Source organism: Mustela putorius, unplaced genomic scaffold (genome assembly GCF_011764305.1).
Source record: "Mustela putorius furo isolate JIRA1106 unplaced genomic scaffold, ASM1176430v1.1 tig00537350_pilon_pilon_pilon, whole genome shotgun sequence".
Taxonomy (NCBI): Eukaryota; Metazoa; Chordata; class Mammalia; order Carnivora; family Mustelidae; genus Mustela; species Mustela putorius.
Genome location: NW_025422471.1, coordinates 10,243,685 through 10,269,003, shown reverse-complemented (window position 1 = coordinate 10,269,003; position 25,319 = coordinate 10,243,685). Strand labels below are relative to the sequence as shown.

Sequence of the window (25,319 nt, the reverse complement as noted above, 5' to 3'; positions counted from 1 at the left end):
CTGCTTCTCCCTCTCTCTCTCTCTGCTTGCCTCTCTGCCTACTTGTGCTCTCTCTCTCTGTCAAATAAATAAATAAAATCTTTTTAAAAAATAACTATGATGAGATACCACCTCACACATGTCTGAATGGCTAAAATGAAAAACATAGGAAACAACAGACATTCACGAGGACGCAGAAAGGGAAACCATCTTACATGGTCGGTGGGAATAGAAACTGGTACACCCACTCTGGAAAACAGTATAGAGGTTCCTCAAAGTTAAAAATATAGCTATTGTATGACCCAGCAATTGCATTACTATGTATTTACCCAAAGAATACAAAAATACTGATTTGAAGGGGCAAATCTACCCCAATGTTTACAGCAGCATTATCAACAATAGCTAAATTAGGGATAGAGTCCAACTGTCCACTGACTGATAAATGGATAAAAAGTTGTGGCATATGCATACAATGGAGTATTACCACCATTAAAAAGAATGAAATCTTACCATTTGCAACAATGTGGATGGAGCTAGAATGTGTTATGCTAAGTAAAATAAGTCAGAGAAAGACAAATACAGTATGATTTTACTGATGTGGAACTTAAGAAATAGAACAGATGAAGATAAAAGAAGAAAACGATAAGGGAAAAAGAGAGGTAAATCTTAAGACTCTCAACCATAGGGAATAAATTGAGCATTGCTGGAGGGAAGGTGGGGGAGGGAGGATAAGTTAAATGGGTGATGGGTATTAAGGAGGGCACTTGTGATGAGCGCTGGGTGTTATAGGTAAGTAATGAATCACTAAATTCTACTCCTGACAGTAATATTACACTCTATGTTAACAACTATAATTTAAATACAAACTTTTTTTTTTAAGATTTTATTTATTTACTTGACAGAGACAGAGAGATCACAAGTAGTCAGAGAGGCAAACAGAGAAAGAGGAGGAAGCAGGCTCCCTGCAGAGCAGAGAGCCCGATGTGGGGCTTGAACCCAGGACCCTAAGATCCCGACCTGAGCCGAAGGCAGAGGCTTTAACCCACTGAGCCACCCAGGTGCCCCTAAATACAAACTTTTTAAAATAAAAAAAAAATAAGAAAGATAAAGACAGAAATCAGTCCCTAGGATACCCTATAATCAGTTTATAGCAAGTTTTCCAAAAAGTGCTACAGGTAATCAAAGAAAGGGAAAACTGGCTTAGAACAAAGGCTTTAGAGAAGAAATGTCACGTGAAATATTAAGGAAATTAGCAGCTGCTGGATAGATGGACAAAAAGAAAAAGGATATTCTCAATGGAGGGAAGTAAAAATTATAGAGGTTCAAAAGAATACACAATATTCTGGAACTTCAGGAAGCTTTTTGGAGAGTAGCAATTGAGAAGAAAGAGGCATGAGAAGGTCACAAAGATGCCTCTAATGCTAAATAGCTGGACCTATGTCTGATTGAAGGAGGTAAGCCAGGAGAGTGATGTAATCCTTAAAAAGATCCTGGCAGTATTGTGAAAGACAGGAGGAAGGACAAGACTGAGGCACAGGACCAAATCACATGAGACAAAACTGTCTTGAACTAATGGTTTATGGAATTATGGTGACCCGATTCATCATCAATGGTCATTAGGTCTATTACCCACTGGGTCTCAAATTCAGATAGATATTTAGAGACTCCAGGTGCTGATTTATTTTAGAAAACTGTTATCTAGTACAATCTCAATCAAAAATCATGGCAGAAAATTCATAAGAATTCTATCAAGATGTCAAAATATTAATAGCAAGTAGTTCTGGGTAGTGGGGATACAAGTCATGTTTTTCTTCTTGTTCATCATATATTTCAAATTTTCTACACGGCAAAATTAAAAATAAATCCGAGGGGCACCTAGGTGGCTCAGTGGGTTAAGCCTCTGCCTTCGGCTCACGTCATGGTCTCAGGGTCCTGGGATTGAGCCCCGCATCGGGCTCTCTGCTCAGCAGGGAGCCTGCTTCCCTCTCTCCCTCTGCCTGCCTCTCTGCCTACTTGTGATCTCTCTATCCCTTTCTGTCAAATAAATAAATAAAATCTTTAAAATAAATAAATAAATAAATCCTAGAGCAATTCTTTGAAACTTAAAAGCTAGACCCGGTGTTAACCCTAAAAAGCCAGAGATTCCTTCACCACATAAGTGACCCAAAGCCTCCCTTCACCACCATGGCCCATTATACATAAAATACTTTCTCCTACATTAGAACCTAAACCCATATCCTCTCTGTTTCTGTAACACCCTCTTGTTCTGAATGCCTATCTAAATTCCAACTTCATACCACAAGCTATACTAATTTTGTAAATGAATTATCAAAAGCTCATTATCTGCCCCATACACTGTGACACTCAATCACATCATTTATTGAAAGCCTTTCTAAATCGTTCTCCAGTCTGTTCTTCATGTGGCTTTTTTACAAGAATATTAGAGAAAAATCAGTCCTATTCCAAAACAAATATTCAGACATGACTCATTTATGGGTATCCATGCATATAATTACACCAATGAATTGACCAATTGCAAATTTATGTATATAACCACTACTAGAGAGTTTTCAAATCTATCATCTCAGAAAAAATTTGCCTACCATTAATGAGTTGAATTATGTCCCCTCAAAAATATACTGAAGTCCTAACTTTCAGTACCTCTGAATGTGACCTTATTTGGAAAGACAGTCATTGCAGATGTTCAAACTAAGATGAGGTCATAAGGGTAGGCTCTAATCCAGTATGACTGGTGTGTTTATAAAGGAAAATCTGGACATGGAGACAGAAACACACACACGGAGGTAGGTCACCACATGAAGATGAAGGCAGGGATCAGGATGATGCTGCTACAAGACAAGGTACACCAAAGATTCCAATAAACCACAAGCTAGGAGAGAGGCATGAAACAGAGTATCTTCCTCACAGCCACTGGAAGGAACCAATGCTGATGACACCCTGATATTGGACTTCAAGACTCCAGAACTAAACAACAATAAATGTCTGTTGCTTACACTACCCCTTTTGTGGTACTTTGGTACAGCAGCCCTAGCAAAATAATACACCTACTAAGGGAAACCATGATTTTTTTTTTTCCCCTGGAAGTCACTAAAGACAAAAACATTCCGAAGAAAGACTACAAAAAAGAAATAATAAACTTTCTTGCTATTCCTTTTTCAATCTGCCAGCAAGGGTGGTATTTATACCTAAGCCATCCTAGTGTCAAAAAATTTAAGGACAGAGTTTCAACATAAAACAGCATATAATCAAACGGAGAGAATATTATTCTATAGCTACTGAGACATAAAAATACCATGAAATGTATATAGATTTCCTTTGTTTTGTAAAAGAGTTGCTCTGTGCTTTTTTATGTGCCTGTCAGAATACAATCTGACCCTTATAATCAAAAGGTAATATAATCAGTTACTTGATAAGAAGCAGTGAAATCAGCATAGATCAGTCATGGGCTCTGAAGTGACACATACTTCACTTCAAATCCTTGCTGTGTTACTCATCTTCTATGTGACTTGACTGTGCAAGTTACTTAACCACATTTGAGCCTCAAATTCACCAGTAAAATGAGAATTTTACATCTTACATAAACTGATTAAATACTATATATAATATGCCAAGCATACAATAAGAAGGTTTTATCATCTATATAAAAAGTAAAACTCATAAATTAAGGATTTTTTACAATTCTCTAGGGTAGGATAACTATTAGGCAAGCTTATATAAGAACAAAACTCTCCATCATATACACTATATATAAAAATATAGTCTTTGACTAGTTCCTTAAAATACAGGATTTTCAGAATTTTAAAACTATTTGTTAAAATTCAGAACACAGGATGTCTAGGTGGCTCAATTGGCCTAGCATCTGCCTTCAGCTCAGGTCATGATCCCTGGGTCCTGGGACTGAGCCCTGCATCCGGCTCCCTGCTCAGTGGACAGCCTGTTTCTCCCTCTCCCTTCCACTCCCCCTGCTTGTGCGCTTGCTCTCTCTCTCTCTCTCTGGCAAAAAAAATAAATAAAATCATTTAAAAATTTTAAAAATCCAAAACACATTTAAACATATTAGTATATGTTTAATATACTAATAATATAAATATAAATAATATAAATATGATCTTGGTGACTTTTGGTTCTGTCACAAATATCAGTTGGTATGTTGCTTTCAAAGCTCTATAATATCACTCCCTTATTCTTTCAGATCACTAAGTTCCAGCCAGTCCAAAACAACTACCTTTACAACTTAGACTGAATCTAATAGTATAGCATAATACAATGTAATCTTCTACCAGGTATTACTGATGTTTTTGTCTTTTTTAAAATATAAATCTTATAAAATACATATCTCAAAAATGTAACTAAATAAAAATAACTGAATACATTTTGGAATTTGTGTATTTATTTTGAGAAATGTATAATGTATAAATAATGCAAAACCCAATCAATCTCCAAAATTCAAAAGGACCTTGTTACCTCATGTGAATACTCTACACAAATATAAATACTTTGACTTTTATTGCAATAATAATAAACTGAAACTTACATCTGCATCTATATATAGTGAGATAAAAGAAGCTACATAACTAAGTCCAAAAAAACTATAAATATTATATGGAGAATAGGGGTATTTTTGTTCATCCTTTTTCAAAAACAGCTATCTACCTTGGTCAAATGTGTTAGCAAATATATCAACAACCCGCTTCTCCTTGTTTGACAGGCAAATAGTAATTATTCTCAGCATCTTTTAATAAGCTTTGGTGAGCTATAAAAACATGCTCATGTGTAATGCTATAAGAAAGGTTAAAAAAAAAAAGGTTCAGGGGCGCCTGGGTGGCTCAGTGGTTTGGGCTGCTGCCTTCGGCTCGGGTCATGATCTCAGGGTCCTGGGATCGAGCCCCACATCGGGCTCCCTGCTCCGCAGGAAGCCTGCTTCCCTCTCTCTCTCTCTCTCTCTCTCTCTCTCTGCCTGCCTCTATGCCTACTTGTGATCTCTGTCTGTCAAATAAATAAATAAAATCTTTAAAAAAAAAAAAAAAGGTTCAGTGCTAAAATTCAATGATCTTACCATCAAGGGTAAAGGGGAGTCAAGATCAAACACAGCTATTTTTGTAAATATTTTTGAAAACATGTTGGTCTTCATACTTAGTTTAATTCCTAACTTTAAGTTAAATGTACTTTGTTAGTTAAATTTTTTAAAAATGAACGTGCTTCTTGCTAAAAAGCAGCACAAAGGGGCACCTGGGTGGCTGAGTTGGTTAAGGCTCAGGTCATAATCCTGTAGTCCCCGGATCGAATCCCGGCATGAGGCTCCCTGCTCAGCAGGGAGTCTGTGTCTCCCTCTGACTCTCCTGCTTCTCATGTTCTCTCTCTCTCTATCTCTCTCTCTCTCTCATTCTAGTAAATAAATAAAATCTTTTTAAAAAAAAAAAAGGCAGCACAAAGTCTGCTTTTCAGAAACAGGCAATTAATTTTTTATTTAGAGAGAGATAATTAGATTGGCATACTTAAACAAGATTGAGTACTAGGAAAAATTCTTAGATCTTATACTTTTAAAAAACCAAACTATTTAGGGGCACCTGGGTGGCTTGATCCATTAGGCGTCTACCTTTGGCTCATGATTCCAGGATCCTGGGACGGAGCCCCACATCAGGCTCCCTGCTCCAAAGGGAGTCTGCTTTTCCCTCTCCCACTGCTCCCCCCGCCAGCCCCTAAAGCTCATGCTCTCTCACTCCCTCTCTCTCAAATAAACAAAATCTTTAAAAAAAAAAAAAAACTGATTTAAAGTTAGTAAATGCCACATCCAATTTATTCAAGATACTACATTAATATTATTTTGGTGACCCTAAGTTACAATTTTTTAAAAGATTTTATTTATTTATTTGAGAGAGCAAGAGTGAGAAAGCACAGCCAAAGGGAATGGCAGAGGGAGAAGCAGATTCCCCACTGAGCAGGGAACTTGACATGGGGCTCTATCCCAGAACCCTAGGATCATGACCTGAGCCAAAGGCAGACACTTAACTGGCTAAGCCACCCAGGCACCCCAATCCCAAATTACAATTCTAAGAATTTTTTCAAAAGGTAAATAACAGCAATGGAAAACTAAATATATTTTCTTTTCCTCTTAAAGTCTTCTTGTAGGAATATTTTAAAAATCACAAATATATTATATTAGGAAAATATAATCTGTTAAATTATGGGCAAAAAACCATATAAATAATTATTCCCCTGAAGGCCAATGACTATCCTTTTACCTACCTCATATGCAGTAAGCATGACAATAACTCAATAAATAGATGTTAACTATCTATACCTCAAGAACAATAAGCACAACAGTAACAAAATTCTCATAAGAATCAAATAATAAGAAAATCCTAAACAGCTGGGATTTCAAAACAGGCCATGAACAAAGTTTTACAACATGTAAATCTAACATCAGTAGAAGAAAATTCTACCCTTTTACCCCCTGAAAAATACATCATGAAATTATGTATTGGCTGTGTCAACAGAAAATACATAGCCAACACTAGTTTTGAAATAATCTCCACTTGGTCTGAAGTGAAGTCATTAGGGACTGAGTAGAAACAATGCAGACATTTAAGCACCTATAATCCTGGTAATATATATGGCAAAAAAAATACACTACACAAACAAACACACACACACTTTTTTAACCATATTCAGATGTTGCTGTAAATAACACATCACCTTTCTTAAAAGAGATGATATATAACTAAGAGAGTAAAATAATATATATAGGCTATATATTGTTGTCTCTCATTGAGGTCTCTCTGCTTTTAACATTGCTGGTTTGGTGGTTAAGATTCCATATTCTCACCAATACAGTCCAAATTCATATTACAGACATAGAGAAAATAAGTTAGTCAGGGGCTAATTTCCCCTACCCACACCTTTCCTATTGAGTTTCATCTACTTGCTAAAGCAACAAGGGGAAATTTTAAATTCCTCATATTACACATTACAGATGTTCACCAGAACTTTCAACTAGACAAGAAATGCCTTTGAAATATTTACACATAAGCAGGCAGGCAGACAAACACACAGACACAAACACACACAGCTTTGTCTCCAGACAGAAATGTTATAGAAATTAAAGAAATCATATCTAGTGAGTATTAGCAAATAAAGCAATGTTAAATAAAAGGTGTACTGAATGTTGGTATCTGACTACACTGGATCTCTCCTCCCCACACTAATATGCTAGGGAAAATTTCCTACCAGAAGCTGCTGAATACGTAAGATAATTGACCTAAAATAGAGAAAAATGTGTTACCTGGGTTGCTTGTTAAAACACAACTATCTTGAGAATATTTATGGCACTGACAAAGCTACTATTAGTAGCTTCATCTTTCCTTAAAAGAATGATTACTACTACCACAAGTTTCCTAGTATATATTTATAGAAGGAAGCAGTAATTTATTAAACGAAGTTTTTGGTTTTGAGGCAACAAACTTGGGAAAAGATAGTTTTACAATAGGATACATTAACTCCATCTCTAGTTATATTGATATTTTTTCATAGGAGAGGCATGGCACTGTGTGAATATTATGACTCAAGCTTACTCATCTCAACTAAGAATGAATTAAATTTGTTAGAGTAAAAACCTGAAAGAGAACCTACATGCATGTAATTCTAGGTTGCCATTTTTAGAATAGGGTTTTTCTCCAAAGAGATTTTAAAAACATGTTTCCACATTATTCTATTTGTGCTATTCTCATTTCAGTGCTCTGGTAAGTTGGTTGCTAAATAGAAACAAGAAACAAACTCATTCTCAAATAGAAAGTCACATGTGATTTGACCATAGTATAAGTTACAAAAAAAAATTTTTTGTCAAAATCTTGACTGCCAAAATATATTGAATAGATACACGTACATGTAAAGAGACACTCAAATTTGTGTCCATCCCTATTGTCCTGTTCCAGTTACCATGAGAGATCAGAAAACTGATCATATGGTAAGAAACCTATAGAAAGCGTCATTGTACCAAACTGCCATTTTTTCCAGGAAAGTGCAGAAAATAAAGAAGAAAATTACAGGCTCTGCAGGACACATACAGTCTTCTCATTCTATAATAGCTTTCAGGCTGATAAGCCTACAATGTTTTTCCCTACAGAAAAAAAATATTCTAAGAGAAAAGTCTCTCTGGCATACACAATCACAAAGTTATACAAGCCTGTAGATGGTCTTTAATTACAAGCTACCACAGTGGTCACTCAGCCAGTACTCAAAGATGACAATGTGAACTGAAGAAAAGAGTGCTTTGAACCAAAGTCAGGAGAACTGAGCTTTATTCTTAGCTCTGGATTTACTATATGGTCTTGGGTAAGTTACTTAAACTTCTCTGAGTCTTTGTCTTCTTTTTGTTCTATTTTATTTCATATGTAAAATAAGAGGTTATCAAAAAACTTTAATTACGGCTAAAGGACATCAAAGAACATGTGGATCTATACACAACTTCACAGATGAGGACAGTAAAGCAGAGAAACATAACCACTGACAGGTGATTAGATAAAAAAAAAGTTTCCAACAGTCTTCAGGTCCAACACTTAAAAATTTATCTAATGGGGCGCCTGGGTGGCTCAGTGGGTTAAGCCGCTGCCTTCGGCTCAGGTCATGATCTCAGGGTCCTGGGATCGAGTCCCGCATCGGGCTCTCTGCTCAGCAGGGAGCCTGCTTCCTCCTCTCTCTCTCTGCCTGCCTCTCTGCCTACTTGTAATCTCTCTCTGTCAAATAAATAAATAAAATCTTTAAAAAAATAAAATAAAAAATAAATAAAAGGACAAATCACTATGTCAAGCTTTTTGACATGTTAGAGAAAATACATAAAAGGCAAAAAAGATAATCACCAAATTTAGGATGCTGATTATCTTTCAAAAAGCCTTAAGGGTGGGTGCCTATGTGGCTGGGTCAGTCAAGCATCTGTCTTCCGCTCAGGTCATGATCCTGGGAGGACTGCTGGGATAGAGCTACATGTCAAGCCCCACAATGGACTCCCTGCTTAGTGGAGAGCCTGCTTCTCCCTCTCCCTCTGCCATCCCCCCACCTCACTTGCCCTCTGCGGCTTTATCTCTCTGTCAAATAAATAAGTAAAATATTAAAAACAGAAAAAGAAGAAGAAGAAGAAGAGAAAGAAGAGGTTGTCATCCTAAGGGAATATGATCAAGAAGAGGTTCAGTTGCACTGGTAACATTTTATTTCTCAAACTGAGTCCTGAGTACAAAACTGTTTGTTTTTCTTTATATAGCACATTTTGTCTGAAATACTTTCTGATCATTTTTTTAAGTAACCACTAAAACATCTTTAACCAAAAACTGAATGAAATAAATGAAAACATTTCTTGGGAACATTAAAGGTCAATGGAAATAGTGCATGGGTTTCAAACATCCTCCTGATGAGCTTAAAAGGTAAATATCACTGTGATCCCCCAATATATGGGGAAAAAAAGAGTGCTAGGCTGTAAATGTTTATATAGGTGTTAGCATACACACACACACACACACACACACACACAACTCTTTCCAATTTCCAGCTTGGTAAAACATTAAAAGTACACAAACAGCACAAAAAACAAAACGAATTCTATTATTAGCAGCATGATTAAGCCACTTAAGAATACTGAGGTACCTAATAATTTGTACTCTAAACATCTGCCTAAGAAAACTACTTTCAAGAGTCACATCTGATAGCCTAGAGTATAATCCTCAGGGTTCTTTGTTTGTTTATACTGAGACTGCAGTGATTTACCTAAAGTAACCAGAGGCCTTTGTAAACCTCTAAACAGAACCTACCTGTAAAAATTAAGTGTCTCTGAAATCTCCGAAATTTTCCAACAAGAAAGTATAGGTCATTCAGCAAAATATATTTACTGTACACTACCATAAAAGCTATTTAATTGTTATCATTATGATGCAGATATATAATGGAAACAGATGTTCCTTTTTCCTTTCAGCAAAGCACAGGAAAAGCATAAACTTGCTGATATTGCATGGACTACTATCATAGCACAATAGAGGAAAAAAGACATTAGCACATGACAATATTAGTTTTTACTACACAACTAATTGCATAAAAAGTATAACTTGAGATCATTAAATCAATATAATTTTCAGCACTACAGAAGGGAAACAAATAGATTGTATAACCAGCCTATTTCACATCTGCAGATGAGAAAATACTTCTGAGAGACTAAGTACATGCAAAATGCTGCCACTGCTTTCAGAAGACAAGGAAAGAGTGTTGTTCTGTTTTCTTTGCTCGTGTAACATAAATTAGAATGCTGCTGCCTCTACACAGAAATTTTTTAAACAGTACCAGTATAAACTGGAAGAACCTCTGCGGAAAACAATCTGGCAATCAATATCAAGAACCTAAAAAAAAGTCTATACCCTCCCAAGTAAATTCTTTTGTAATTATATATTATAAGGAAATAACCAGAGGGATGAGTAAGATTTATTTAAAATGTCATTCATCATAACTTTATTTACAATAATGGAAAATTAGAAATCTAACTCTCCAATGGTAGAACAATGAGTAACTAAAATATACATGTTAAAACATTAGTCAAAATAAATGACTTCAATAATAATTTTAATTATACAGGAAATTTTTCACTGTATAATGTCAACTGAAAAAAGCAGGATACAAAGTGGTATCTATCTATATATGTATAAGCAAAACATGTAAATGCTTGGAGGAAAAAGCAGAAATATGTACAAAATGTCATTTTTAACTTTTTTAAGTTATTATGAGCGGACACCAGTCTTTTAATCACAAAGCTATATTTTTATCAATCAGTTAAACAATTCTCTTTCTGTGCTCTAATACTCTATGTCCTTCTCCAAGGTTTCTAAAAATCTTTGCATCAAATAATCCTATACATATTTACTAATAAACTGATTTAAAGTTATGTTGCCATATTATTTGATCCTAAAATCTGGCATACAAAGAAAAGTGTCTGTCAATCTCATAAACACATTTTTTTCTGAGTTAAATAAGATACTTACAAATTTGAGAAAATTTTTGTGGTAAAAATATTATAAATACTTACTTAGGAACTATTAATATGAAGTATTTTAAGTCACCAAGTCAAAGAAATTTTTCAATTAAAACTATTTCTAAACCAGATAAAGTAGCCTATTAATTGCTCTTCCCAATATGCCAATAAAAAGTTTGCCAAAGTTCTTATTAGGATTCCTGGTTTCATGATTCTATTTTTACAAAAAAGAGCTGATTTGTCTTAGGCTATTACTGTCTATTACTTCTAGAAGTCTTGAGGAAAGGTGGGAAGCAGCAAATTCTGGCAATCTGCCTAAAGAGAAATCAATGAAACAAATTAATCCTTTGCAGGCTGCAATGACACAGTAATCCATCATTCAGAGCTGCTTTTATATACCAAATCAGAGAGCAGAGGAAAGAGCCCTGGGGGACATCACAGACAACAACTTACACCAACACTGGGAAAATACTGAGGAATCAGTTTATTTAAAGAGGATAGATTTCAGTTGATTGCCTATTTTGTCAAATAAAGATTTTTTTCTTTCACAGCATAGTGAACCCAAGGCCCAATGACTTTATCTTCAGAATTTAGTACCACAAATATGCTAGCTGACATCAAAAGGGGATGAATGTTTTTAAATAATTAGCATCATTAATCAGTATAAACAAATACCTGGCTAGAGTAATATTACTTTTTCCATTAAAATTCCAGGTGTTAAACACATTCCTCGTTTTCAGTAGGGACTAACTCTAAAATTCAGCCACTAATCTACAACTTAATTGACCAATTCCTGGTAAACCGCATGTGAAGTATTTTTTTCACACATAACATGGAACCATTCACAATATATGTAACTTTCTAAGTATTCTGTCAAGTTTAAAGACTTGCAAATTTTAATTTCATCTCCAGCCACAGAAGCACCAACAGCAAATCAGACTATAAATAACTTGTTTTGAAATAATAAAGTTCTTTAGCTTTTAATATCATCGACAATGCTGAAAGATAAAATCAAGTGGTTTCTTTTCAAAAAATAAACTTATATCAATGTACAGCAATACATTCACACAGAGTATGTTTATTTACACATACAAAAGAACATCTAAATTCACTCATGCCTAGGTAGAAACTTACACACCTGAGTATGTCTTACTAGAGTAATGCATTCTGAGTGGAATTATACTCCCTAGATGAAAACTAAGGACAAGAATGATAAAGCCACAATATTTTACTATTGTTAAACATGTATCATTTATGTGGTTAAATGTGAGATGTGAAAGAAAAGAATTTCCAAGAAATATACAAAACAAAACCAAAAAACCTGTCACAATGGTTCCTGAAATGTTAGAACCCAGAATACCTAATCACAGATGCAAAATAGAAAAAGGTTAAATAAATGCTACCTCGTCAGTTTTTGAGTGGCATCTTCGATTCTGCAGTCCAAGGCCATATGATTGCAATTCTTGGCCATGCTGATACATTTTTAATTCAATACATGGATCTAGTATTTATTGATTTAATAAGGTTAGGATATTACATTGTTGCTGCTACTGATGAACTGTCAGCAATTCAATCTAGTAAGATCTTACAAAGGAATATATATTTTAGGGGAAAGAGAGACAATAGCTATGTAAATGTAATCCCTGCACTACATATGGCAGTGGCAAGAGCAAAGCCCCTTCTTTCCCAGTCTGCTTTGAGCTCCAGACATTTGCTTTTACTAAAGATGTTGGCCGCCAACTGACTGTCGTTACTGTGAAGAGACTGCAGCAAAGCCTTGCAGGTACACCTTCAAAATTAGGAAAAGTGATGATTTATCTCCCAGTTTTCACCCTCTGGCCTCTCCTCATAGGTTCTGAGGCATGTACACATGCAAGAACATACACATGCATGCACACACACACACACACACACCCGAAGACCTGAGCCCTTACCTTGTCACCTAACAGACCTTAAAGGAGCCTTCAGTGATTTTTCTCTCTGGACCCTAACACTGTCTACAGCTTCATTAGAAGGCAGGTGTACATAAAAGAAGGGAGAAAACTCACTTTCTCAAAAGCAGCTCTGCCAAAATACAACCAAAGGAGACAGGCTTTAAAGGCTATGTGAAAGTAAGGAGGTATTACAAGATCCAGAATCAGAAAAGAGGAGAAAAATCCACCAAAGTTGCTGAAACACTTGGGGACTATTAGAAAGCTTTTTGCACCGCTGTGCTACCCTGCTTGTGGGCTTATTTTCCCAATGTAGACACCTGGGAAGCATGTTGTCCTCCAGCTTTTCCCTGACTTTGAAGAAATGGATAATCTAAGGAGTGGTGCTGCTGCTGGGGTCAGTAAAACTATGCTAATTGGTGAACCTAATTGCTTCAAGCAGTCCTGCCTCTAAACAGGGAGAACAGAGTTGATGGAGTCAGTCTGTTCCTAATAAAATGAAGAAGCACTGAATTAAATTCCCAAGGAAGGCACTATAAAAGTTTCCACAGTGTAACCAAATGACTTCACCTATGCTATTACCCCTAAGATGACATCTTTGAAAGAAAGCAGAGCCCAGTCAGGCTCCATATTCATAAATTGGCTGAGCTTAGGCCAGTGAATCTGGATTGATTTAAAAAGGCTTTTTCATCCTTCCAATCAAATGAAGTCACTGTTAATTAGATACTTTCTGTTAACAATGTCACTCTTCTCCACATTACCTGCTCACACTCGCAGCGCCTCTAGTGCAACATCTGGAGCACCAGTTCCCCTGCAATCAGTCCTCACAGGTTTGGCTGGACGGTGGTGGTATTTCCGTTTCTCAATCCCTGTCTGAAGGAACATACTATTCAGCGCACTGATGGCAAGATACATACCAACTCTCTAATTTGCGAGATTATAAAACAATCCCGAGGAAAGCTCTCCAGATACGGTTCCCCAAAGTTGTTGTGTTTTGTTTTTGTTTTTGTTTTTGTTTTTAAAGAACTACACAACGCTTTTTCCGTACGGTTCCCGCCTTGTAGTAGCTGTTTTCAAAAATACCAAAGGCCACAAAGTTAACTCCCATTGACTTTTCAGCTTTTTAAGGCCGAGCTCCTCCTTAACCTAGAAAACCGGGTTTGAGGTGTCCTAGCCGCGCCCCGAGCATCTCTCCTTACCCCTCTCAGCCCAACACCTGAAGAGGACTAGGTGCCCAAGGCAGGGCCGGCTGTCAGACAGCCGCGGAGCCCCGGAACACCGCAAAGGCTCAGGGCGCTCGAGGCAGGGAAGGGCAAAAAAAAGGCGTAATGGGGACGACTGCCAAGGCGGTCTCTTTCGACGGTGAGTCTCTGAACTTCACAAAGTTGGGCCCAAAGCCGGCTCACACTCCCTCTGGCCCATCCCAAGAAGTGGGCTGCGCCGACCCCGGGATACGAACTGCCAGCGCCGACCGAGGGCGTGGGCCCGGGGTTCCGAAGCCTGCGTGCGCCTCGCCGGTCGAGCCTGGTTCCCTTTCTCAAATCTTACCCCGCGCAGGCCCAGGACTTTGTCACTCCGGCCAGCTCCGGGGGTAAGGCCCTTCAGCACGGGCGAGAGCGCGACCCCTGCCCTACCGCGAGGTCCTGGCGCGCAGATCCCACGAACCGGGACCCTCGCGGCGCGGAGCGACACACTTGCGTCGAACGGCCGGAAGCCAATCCTGCGAGCGAGGCTTCGTGCCCGGATGTGGGCCTCGCTTCCGGGAACTGCTCTGGCCAGGGAGCCAGGTTCGCAGAGGGCAGGATTCGTTCGCAAGGGAGAGCCCTTGTGGGGTGAGAAAATGTGAGGAGACACACGGGAGTAAGGGCCCTTGACTGAGACGTGCATGGCGCGGCCTTGGGCCGTAAGCCTCCTGGCCGCCCTCAGGGCCCACACCGCTCAGGGCCCACGCTGATCCTAGGGCTTGGGCCGACAAGAGGCCGCCAAGAGGCCGCCACAGGCAATTCACGACCCTGGCAGTCCAGAGGCAGCAGGCCTTCAGGAAAGCCTCAGGGACTTGCCGCCTGATCCTGGGCAGGGAGCTCCTGAGCGAGGGTGGCCGGCCGGGGCGTGAACCTGCACCCGGGACCCTGTCCCTGGCTCTGAGGCGCCCAAGGATATTGAACACCACGGCCTTGGAGTCCTCCCCTGCTCCGGGAAGACGGAAGGGCGAGGGTTGGGGGGTCCACAGCCAAGCGACAGTGAGCCTTCGCTTCCTAGACCTCACAGAGGGCAGAGCTACACCGGATGAGGGTAGACAGTCACGGTGGAAGGACAGAACCATAACGAGACAGGCACACTCTGGGAGTTGGGACTCTTAATTACATTTCTTCACATCTTTGACCCCAGAGCTTCGCCGGTGACAACGTACGCCTTCTCCGCAAGAGGGTTTGGGGAAATTAACTTTCCTGGGACTCTTTCATCCCTCCTATGTGGGCTCAGGGAGGAAGGCAGACAATAGCAGTCGCCGAAACACCTGCGATCTCTCAATGTAATGAAATCTGGACAATAATTGGAGTTGTTTCTCCTTCCGATTCCAGAGGGAGCTCAAACCTGCAGCATCAAGGTTATCCTTCTCCAAAGAGTAAAACAAGATACTCGCTAAATCTGCTAGGGGCACAGCCGCCCGCACCTGAAGGGCGTTCCCCCTCGCAAACGGAAACGGCGATCTGATTTTTTTATTTATTTATCTATTTATCTATTTATTTATTTATTTATTTTCATTCTAGCGCCTAGAGGGAACCTAAGTTGGCTGGCTCTGTGTAATACAATCCTTTGACCCTCTGGAGATTAAACTAGAACTGAGCAAAGAGAAAAGCAAGGTGCTGGGGAGAGAGTGGTGGGCAGAAGTCTGGTAAAGGTGCTAAGCAAGAACTGCTCTGACCTGGCGGCGGGACCCAGCGCGGCTAAATCCCGGGACGCCCGACCCCAGGGCTCTGGGCAAACCCGGCAAAAATATGGCCACGTGCTTTGGCTCTGCGGTTTGGAGCCACACACACACAGCGGCATTTGTCTTTTTCTCTTGGTCCTGGGGTCCCTCTCAGGTGGTTCTGACAGCGGAACCACGAGTAACCCCCGAGCTCGGCCACTCGACCACTTCGCTCATGCTGAACGAGGAGTAATTCTATAGAGAGGGCAAAACAAACTGCTTGCCCTATGGGGGACCCAGTCCCGCGCAGAGGAAGGGCTGATAGAGTGACAGAGCTCAGGGAGTAGCGGCCGAGGCGCTCCTCTCCCACACCCGCCTTTCGGTCCGGTCATTTGTCATCCCGGGCTCTCCGGGCTCCTTGTCACGCCCCGCTCTCTGGGGCCATGCGACAACCCCTTGACAGCCGGAGCTCCGCGCCCTAATGGCTCCCAGGTGCCCCACCCTGAGAACCAGGGCCCACCCCTTACTGAAGCCTCTAAATACAAACAGCACAAGCGCCGCTTTTCCTGCATCCAGATCCACTCCTTAAACTCCCACCTAGCAATGACTCGCCGATGTTTGGGGTGGTGGTTGTTCTTTTAAAAGTATGTTAAAGGATCACTGGCGTCTCCCTGTCAGGACATTACGCCTTTATCCCCATCAATTAACCACACCTCCGAGGGTTGCTTTTGAGAACTAAATTGAGCTGCAGAAGTAGGTATAACATTTCAGGCAGATGTTGTCATCGCCCGCAGAGATAAAGGGCCGGCGGGGCCAGCCCCGCAGGTTCAGCAGCTGCCCGAGCGGCGCTGGACCACGCTAAGCACTCGCAGCTGCGGGACTGGAAGCGGGATCCCCACCCTACGTTGCGCTACTGCGTGGAGCCTGGAAGAACCGGGAGGGCCCTAGCTCTCGGACCTCAAGCGTTGTGCACGTCAGGGGGAAGTGTGTCCAGAGTTGTGCCAGGGAAAACGCTGAAATACGAGCCTTGCGTTTTTGCGCAGAGAAGTAAAGTGGAGAATGTTAGCAAAGCCGGAGCTCCCCCGCCGGAAGAGGGGCGTGGAAGACAAGAGGACAAAGTAATGAGTTTGGCTGGCAGCCGTCCTCCGGCAAACCTCACCTCCTCTTCCCGCCACTGTAGCCTCCTTCTTCCTTGTAGCAGACCCCCTTGTGGAGGAAGGCGCAGTGTTGTATAGGGATGCTAGATATGGAAATAGGAAACCCGGGATAGAAACGTCGCATTTAGGACAAAGGGGTTCACTAGGGACCGCCGCGGGCTTCCGCACAGACGTGTTTTTCCACTCTTTCTCAGCCCCAATCACTCCCCAGGACTTGGGGCTAGGCTGTCGCACGCAGCTGGGAGGCCCCGAGGGCTGAAGTTAGGAGGGAATAGGGGACGTGGCCCTCACTGCAGTTGCAGAGCTTTCCTCCCGACAGTGACCACAATAAATTTAGCCAAGGCTAAAGGAGATTAATTTCCCAGCATAATCCAATTAAAAGATTTCTAAAGTAATCTTTTGCGAAAATGAAAAAAAAAAAGTGCGCGGAGAAAGAGGGGACTGGTTCTGACGACAGTGATTTATAACGTCGGCACAGCTGCGCTGGTCCCTGGCTGTCAGGCACGCGATTTGACCAGAGCATCCCGTTGGTGCCGCCAGTCCAAACCCTCGCCTTTCTGAAAGACAGCCATCCATCACCCCAACCTGGGCTGGGGTTGCTTACAAGCACCATAGACTTTTTTAAGTGCTATTAGATTTATGGTCTCTTTTTCGACGCCCATCCAGAGTAATTAGCACATATGTTCTAAATAGATGATAGTTTTGTGAGCAATAAAGCAATTACCCATCGTTGGAGCTGACAGTTCCTCCAACTAAACTCCAACCAGCAGCTAATTGGAAAAGTCATTTCAGCTCCATTGTCTGCAATTAGTCCTGCTAAACTACTACACCCCAACTAGCTGGTTTGAGGTTAATTTATTCAGTGTTGTATTTGCAGGAACGAGGCACTGGCACGAAGGGACTTGCCTTTTGCCCCTCCAGACTGCACCCTGGAACTAGAGAAGCAGGTGGGAGTGAGAGGCCAGTATTTTGGGGGGCCAGAATAATTCCCAGAGGAGGAAGTGCCTGGCTGCTTCAGCTTCAAGGTCAGTGTCCAGTTCGCTGAACAAGGCAGACAGAAAAGCCATTGTTTCTCCTACTGGGTAGTAAAAAGTGCTCAGTGTGTGTTACCAAAACCTTGGTTAAAAGTAAGCATAGAAGAGGCAACTAGATCCTGAGCTCACCTTTCCTCCCGCACACCCAGTCCTGACCCTGAGCTACCAAACTGTCCTCAATAGATAAATATGGACTCGAACCCACCAAAACAGCAAAATTCAGCGCCCCCAATGAGGAGAGGGAGCTTCCAGTTCTTGGAGTAATTCAGAGAAAGAAAAGACTAGAAAAGTCAGGAAGCCCTGCTCTTGCCTTCAGCATCTCTGAACATGAAGTCACTTCACCCTTGATACTGGGCTTTCTCCTTGACTTTTTCCTTTCTTTCTTTTTTCTTTTCTTTTCCTTCCTTATCCTTTTTCTTCTTTCCTTTCTAAAGTTAAGCCCAATGAATCCAATACTTGTGCACAGTGAGTGGAAAAAATGTGTTAAACGTCAGTTTGACGCCCCACCGGAGCTTCCAAATATCCAGCGGCTGGGATTCTTCTACTTAATTTAATCTTTATTAGACAGGGCGGCTCCTACCCTCCTATTCACCAGGAAACACCAGGAAACGGATCTGTTGGGGTTCAGAACTGAGGACGGTAAAGGAGAGGAGTTAAAGAGGATTAATCCTCTCCCTCCCAACCTCAAACTTTGGAACTTCGATCTCCTATAGACTACGGTAGAGAGGAGAGGTTCAAGGTCCCAGATCTGACAGCGAAGGGTCTCTGCAGTGTGTAACAGGGGGCAGGGAGACTGGCAGGTTGAGATGGGAACTTGTAGCCCTGGTAACCATGTATTCCTTTACAGGAATTTACAGCAAAGTGACCCAGGCTCTGGGAGAAATGCGAATTTTACTGGAAAGAACTTAGGGGGAGGCAGGGAGTGCGGAGAGCTTCTTAGGAGGTAAAGTCCAGTGTTTTCAGTCTTAGAAATCAAATGTCCTTTTCTGGGTAGTCATTTATACTTCAGCTGTGGACTGGTTTCTCCTTTTTAAAGCAACTGTAATCCTTAAGGAAGACAAATTAAGTGGTATTTTAGTTAGCATTAAAAAACTTAACTAAAATAATTCTAATTTCAAAGCAAATTGCAATCAGTTGTTCAGTTTCAAAGGTTTGGAGGTATGTATCTATAGCAAGAAAAACCTTTAAATTGCCTAATGTCAGGCTCTTGTTTTCCACTTATTTATTGTGTTTTAACCAATTTAATTCCAAGAAAGACTGAAAAGAAAAAACTCTGGGGAGAAATTGAAAGCAATGGTCTTGCTTTACCCCATCTCCTCTCACCTGTCATACAGTCTCTACCCTCTGAAAAGAAATCCTCCCATTAGTGTGACCTCCAGTTAAAAACAGAAAGGAAATAAGATGTTTTCACTAAAAAGCTGTCCATCGAGCTCTCAATTATTTGCTTTCTTTGGGGGGACTTCAATATGACATCTCAGAGTGCGGGGGCAAGAAAAAGCTGAAGGAAGAGTCAGCTGAAAAAATCACCAGGACTTGGTAGAGAATCCTCATGTGGGTGTGGGTGTGGGTGTGTGAAGGCAAAATAACCACCCAAACCTTTCCCCCAGAGTGTCAAAGAAACTTTTATGTATATATCCATGCACTCTGAAAAATCTTTAAGCACAAGTGTGCAGAAATGTCGTCCTATGTAACCTCAGCTTACTATCCACACACATAGATTCACTTCTGGAGTAAAGGCATTTCACTGGTCCTATAGCTTCTTTCCATTAAGAGCGATTAGATGGTGTCTATTCAAAGTTGCTGATCCATAGAGAAAATAAGAGCAGATAAAAGGAGATTTCAAGTGACCTCCTCGTCCCTTTCACACCAACCTGAGCCCTAGAATAGCCAAGGATCAACTAACACAAAAGCCCTTTCCTTTTTCTTTTCAGCTTCAGAAGATTTCCTGCAAAGGGTTAACAATAAAACAGAACTATCCTCAAGTTTGTTAGATCATGCTTTCCGAATGCTTTATTAACTCCTCCCATAGTTGGGCTAGGTTTATTATTCACCTCTGAAACAGGTAAATAAAATATACATAGCATAACAGAGGGCATTATTATTTACTGCCCCATGTGGTTTGTATCAGTGGTGTGTACCTCGCTCATACTTTTTCATTTAAACTTTACCTAACCCTCCCTCACTGATGGAGGACACTGTAATAAACATATCTTTCCACTGAAAATTTAGAAGTTAATGTTAGCTTTATTATCTAGACCAAACGTCTAATAGGTAAATACTATTGTAATATGACCATAGTTACCAACAGATCTGCTGGCTTTGTGAGTCAACACTTTTTCACTAGTTTATTTTATAGGCCATTCAGAAAGTGACATTAAGGAATTAATAAACATTAATATGTTTAATCTGACTTGAATCAGTTACAACTCAGATCTACTCTGCTGGGCTAATCCTGCAGTAAAAGAAATGGGTGCCCTGACAGGTAACTATTAAGAGAAATTATTGTATGGTTTAGCAGATTGTATTGTCAGGGAACTTTAACAAGCTTCTAAGTCATTTCAAAATTCCAACTTTTCATCCAAACACAACCCATTTTCCCCCAGGAAAAAGAACCACGCAGTTATTCTTCATTCCAGCCCAGCATTTAAAATAAAGAAATACACTCTGCAGCATGAAAGTCTCCAGTTCTTTCCTTCTTTTGCATAAATGCATTTAGATAGCTAAGGCTTGATTTTTACAAAAAGTAAATATTTGGCCTTGGCTTCTCTAGTGTGCTAGGGATGATTGTCACTTTTCCTCCGATAAAAGGCTTGGATTTGCATCCAAAGGTCAACAATTGCTCTCCTGCCATCCTCCGGTGGCGAGTCCCAGCCCTCCAACTGGAGGCCCAAGCGGAAAGGGGAAACTGCTTCCCTCATCTCTCCTTCCAAAACACGTGCTTTAAATGGCTGGTTTGTGATGGAAACTAAACCGTTTTCTAAGGTAAAGCACTTATCTCTGGGTGTTTTGACCCAAAGGTGACAAAGAAAAAATGCCTACTAGAAGGATAGTGAATATCCAAGCCTCCTGATCCACGGTTCAACTCATGGACAGGCTAAAAGCAGGCAGTCCAGCAGAAGCCCAGCTCCCGATTTGGCCTTTCCATCCTTGTTTTCATTTTAACAAAGGCAGAACTTTTTACAACCGGGCAGCCACAATACAGACTGAGTTCAGTCTTGTGAGGAGGGATTTCTGACACAGGCAGGGGCCTTTGTTTGTTTGTTTGGGTTTTCATTTTGACTTCTTAATAATCATGAAACATTGGGCAGGCATTCCTGTGCCTCTCTCCACCCTCTTCTTCAAAGTATCATTCTAAAGACCATTTTAAATATATCTTCTTCAACTGTGTTCTTCCTGGGCTTAATCTCATGCCAAGGGAGACTAATTGATTCGGCACCTTTAAAACAAGCTCTTTGGGAAAGGTCTGCAGTAAGAGCCAAGAACTGACCTTTCTCCCAGTGAGTGCTGGCATGTTCATCTCTCCAGATGGGTGTGATAAAACAGGGTTATTTCTGTGCTCTTGTCTCTCTAAACAGGAAAATATCACTTTTAACAATTTAAGGGGTAGGGGAAAGGTATAGGAGATAACTTTCTACATATTTCTGGTCATTTGTAGGGTCTCATCACCCTTGTACTAGGTGTAGAAAATGTTCTCACAAGGCCACCTTTGTTTAGTGAGATTTACCAAAAAGCCAAAATGAATGGTCTGGTGAGTTCTGGAAGAGTAAATATCAAAAAGGTCATAGGATTAATGAAGAATGATTCGGCCTACCTGGAAAGAAAGATTTAGGGTAGGAGGATGTTAATCGCCTAGAAAGTCTGCTTGGATCCAGATTCTGAGGCCAGGAATGCAAGTCAATGAAGTATATGCAGCCACCAATCTCTGCTTCTCTCCTTCTCCCCCAGGTCATAACTGTTTACTGGCTATCCAGCTAGGAGAGATCAAGTGTTGTGTGGAAGCTCTCTTAAAAAGTAATTAAGGCTGAGCCACAATGCTAGCAAATCACAAAGGAAATTGTAAGCTTACAGCCCAAATCCTCCTTCCCACACCGAGGGGTAGCTTCTCATCTCTTAGGGGATTGTGGGAGATTGTGTGCACTGAATAGTCTTGTGGGGACCAGACTGTCACAGGTAGCCTTCCGAAAGGAAGTTGGGGAGCCTAGAACCTGGTGAGCCTTTTCCCATACCTGGATGGGCCTCACCAGGAGAAAGAGACCTTGGAGAGGACCCAGTATATATGGCCACTGGAATGGCAGTCTCAAGTAGGGTATTGAGGCAAGGGCCATGGTGGGCCTAGGTTCGAGTGCCACGTGCACATATTAGACCTAGCAACCAAGGTGAAGGGCTGAGGTGAGAAAGGAGGGAAAGAGATCTGGAGAAGAGTAGTGAAATAAGGGTGGATCCTGCAACTGTGTTTTCTTCTCCTGAAGCTGAGTGTGCCCAGACACTTGGGTGGACTATCAGTTGGGGGACCTACATGTTCCCACGAAATGCGATCATTTTTCTGTTCTACCCCAACAACAGATATCTTATGTCCTGGTTGAGTGTGGGGTGCATAAGGCCCCAGGATCAGTGTGCCAAGTTGAACCAGTAACAAAGGACAGCCTCACAGAGAGAAAGCAGAACTGCCCATGGACCTGAGCTGACCCCCCCGCCCCCGTCGCTCCATGGAAGCCATTTTGCTAGGGCCGAGGCTGTGAGCCCAAGTGGAGGCACATCCACAGAGTGTGCAAACGCGGTAGGGAACACAAGGTCCGTAAGAAGAACAGCGACCTGAGCTCCGCTTGCGCTAGAGGAGTCCCAGAGGAGGACAGCACTTCTCGTAAAAACTCAGTTTCTTCCTGCCTGCCCCCTCTTGAGACAGAAATGTAGCACACAGGACCGGCGGAGGGGCTATCTGTCCCCTGCTCCGAAAAGCCGAGAGTTTCCACTGCTGTGGGCGCCACCACCAACAGCCCCCATCTTCTAGACTAGGGCCGGTGCAGCATCCCTTCTTCCCTTCCTTCTGGAGGAGCGGGTGGCTTCGCCTGAAGCCTCGAGGGCCCCAACTGTCCCCACCCCCAGGGTCTCTCAAATTTGGAAGCTCAGGGTGGGGGCTAGCGGAAAGAGCCCACAGTGAGGGCGAATAGGTTCCGCCCTTCCCGGGAAGTCTCGGCTCATCCGCGCACCCTGCCTTCCCTCCTGCCTGCGTGGCCGGACCGAGGCCAGCCTTGCGTGGCTGGCTGACTCTCTAGACCTTCTAGCCCCCCGGGGCGGCCCCCGGCGTCGATTACCCCCGCCCCCTGCGCCAGCCCTGCGCGCCCTCTGACGCAAACGCGCGCCCCTGCCCAGCTCAGAGGAAAGCGCTCTTGTAGGTTTTAATTGAGCCTCTTCCTTTCACACACACCCCCTCCGTCCCCACCCCGGGGAGGTGACCCCTCCCTGCCCCAGCCCTCTTGCAGCGGCGCGAGGAGTATGCCGGGGCTGCGGGGCGGGAGATCTGATGCTCTGTCGCCGCCGCCGCCCCGGGTTCTCCACTGGGGAGAGCGGCTTGGTGTCCCTTTTAATCCGCTGACATTATCGCCCACATCAAAGAGGCAGCCATCGATCGCGTTACATTAGGGGATCCCGTTACACACGGCGCCCGCAGGTGGGCGGCAGGAGCCGAGCTCGTAAGGCTCTGGCCCGAGCCAGGCTAGGCGCGGGCAACAGGGCCAGCCCAGCCAGGCTCAGCATCCGGTTCCACTGCGGTTCGGGCTCTGCACCAGCGGGACCGCTGCGCGCGTGTTAAACGCCCGCCCCTCCTCTGCCACAGGGCTGGAGGCCCGGCATCCGTCGCCCACTGGTTGGGGGGGGGGTGCGGGGGTAGAGGGTAGAGGATGGGGGTGGGGAGATCTGTTTTGAATTTGGACTGACGCTTGGCTGACACGATCCTCAGCTCTAGGAGGGCGCGGTGGCCGCGGTCCCTGCCTCCGCGCCGTTGCGGGACAGAGGCCGGGTGAGGGTAGCTCCTGTGCAGGCCCCGCGGAAAGTTCTCCTCATCCCGCCCTGGTTGCCTGGACTCCAGCCCTGGCCTGCAGAGGCCAAGAGAGCCAACCTCCCTACCTGTCCGCGCTGCCAACCCCGAGTTCAAAAGAAACGATAATCATTGCGTTACTTGCCTGGTGGGGAAGGACTTAGCCAAGTCTCGCTTCTGGTGCCCACGACTCACGGTCCAGGGTCCGAGGGTGGCTGGGCCCGCAGACCCGGCGTCCGGCGGGCCTCCGGTTCCCTGGCGCTCGCTTTCGCCTCCTCTTCCACTCGCTCCGTCTCTCTCCACGTTCTCTTTCCTTCTCCTTGTCTCCCTCTCTCTGCCTGCTTCCTCTGCCCTCGACTGCCTGCCTCTGTACTATATGGGGAGTAAAATTTAGAATTTATATATAGAAAGCTTGTTCTCTTTTTCCTTTCTCTTTTAAATCTTTTCTTCTCTTTCTTTCTTTCTCCCCCCCCCCTTATTTGGTCTTTTAATCATGTTCATTTCCCCCATTTTAATTGACCAGGAGACGTGAGAGCGTTTATTTGGGGAGGGGGCCGAGGGCAAGGAGCCCCTGCCTGCCCCAGTCGCCTCCTCTCCGTCAGCTGCGTACAATGGGCCGCCGCTTGCAGAGTGCATTGACTGTCTCTCCATTATTCGAGCTGGAGGGGCTGTGGGGCAGGCACGGAAAAGGCTTTTTATTCTGCTCTTTAAAATCGTCGCTAGTCACTAAGCAATCGCTGACTCCCGACTTGTAGGCTGGAGAGACCGGGGAAGCGCAAAACGCACCCCAAACACGCAGCGCTTCCCAAACCCCTCCCTGGTGAAATTTAAAGTGAGAACGAGTATTTAAAAACAGACCCTACCTCTGTCAATACAGCGTGGCCATTTACACCCACCTTTACCTGAGGGCGTGTTGAGGATCGGGATGCTGGAGCTGAGACAAACTTTTACGCTCTCCCGAGTCGAGGGGCGGGCGGGCGAGCGGGGCTCCCACCCCCAGCGGCTGCCGCGGCAGCTTTGTCACTCCGCACAGCTCCGCGCCCGCCTGAGCCTGCCTAGGGAGCGATCTCAAAACGAGGGGGGTGCGAGTGTGCTATTGGAGAATATGTAACTAATAGAAGTATCATTTTCCCCAGTACGATCTTTCAAGGAAAAAAATCCATTGAAAGAATTTTCAAAGTGCTGTCTCCGTTTGGAGAAAAGGCGCAGGCTGCCTGCGGGGAGGGGAGGAGAGACCCGGCTGTGCGCCTCCC

The 25,319-nt window shown here is 42.9% G+C and overlaps 1 long non-coding RNA gene across 3 annotated transcripts in view; it reads right to left on the bottom strand.

Annotated features, from left to right (window-relative positions):
- LOC106003548 overlaps positions 1-15,061 on the bottom strand; it is a 163,538-nt gene extending 148,477 nt beyond the window's left edge. Inside the window, exons 1-2 of one of the 3 annotated variants that reach the window (XR_006604985.1) lie at positions 14,482-15,061; positions 13,695-13,806 (exon numbers count right to left, since the gene is read on the bottom strand). This is a non-coding gene — a long non-coding RNA (uncharacterized LOC106003548). The remainder of the gene's footprint in view (positions 1-13,694; positions 13,807-14,481) is intronic. The other 2 variants (XR_006604984.1, XR_001176100.2) reach the window with 2 other exon arrangements.
- Positions 15,062-25,319: the final 10,258 nt, after the last annotated feature.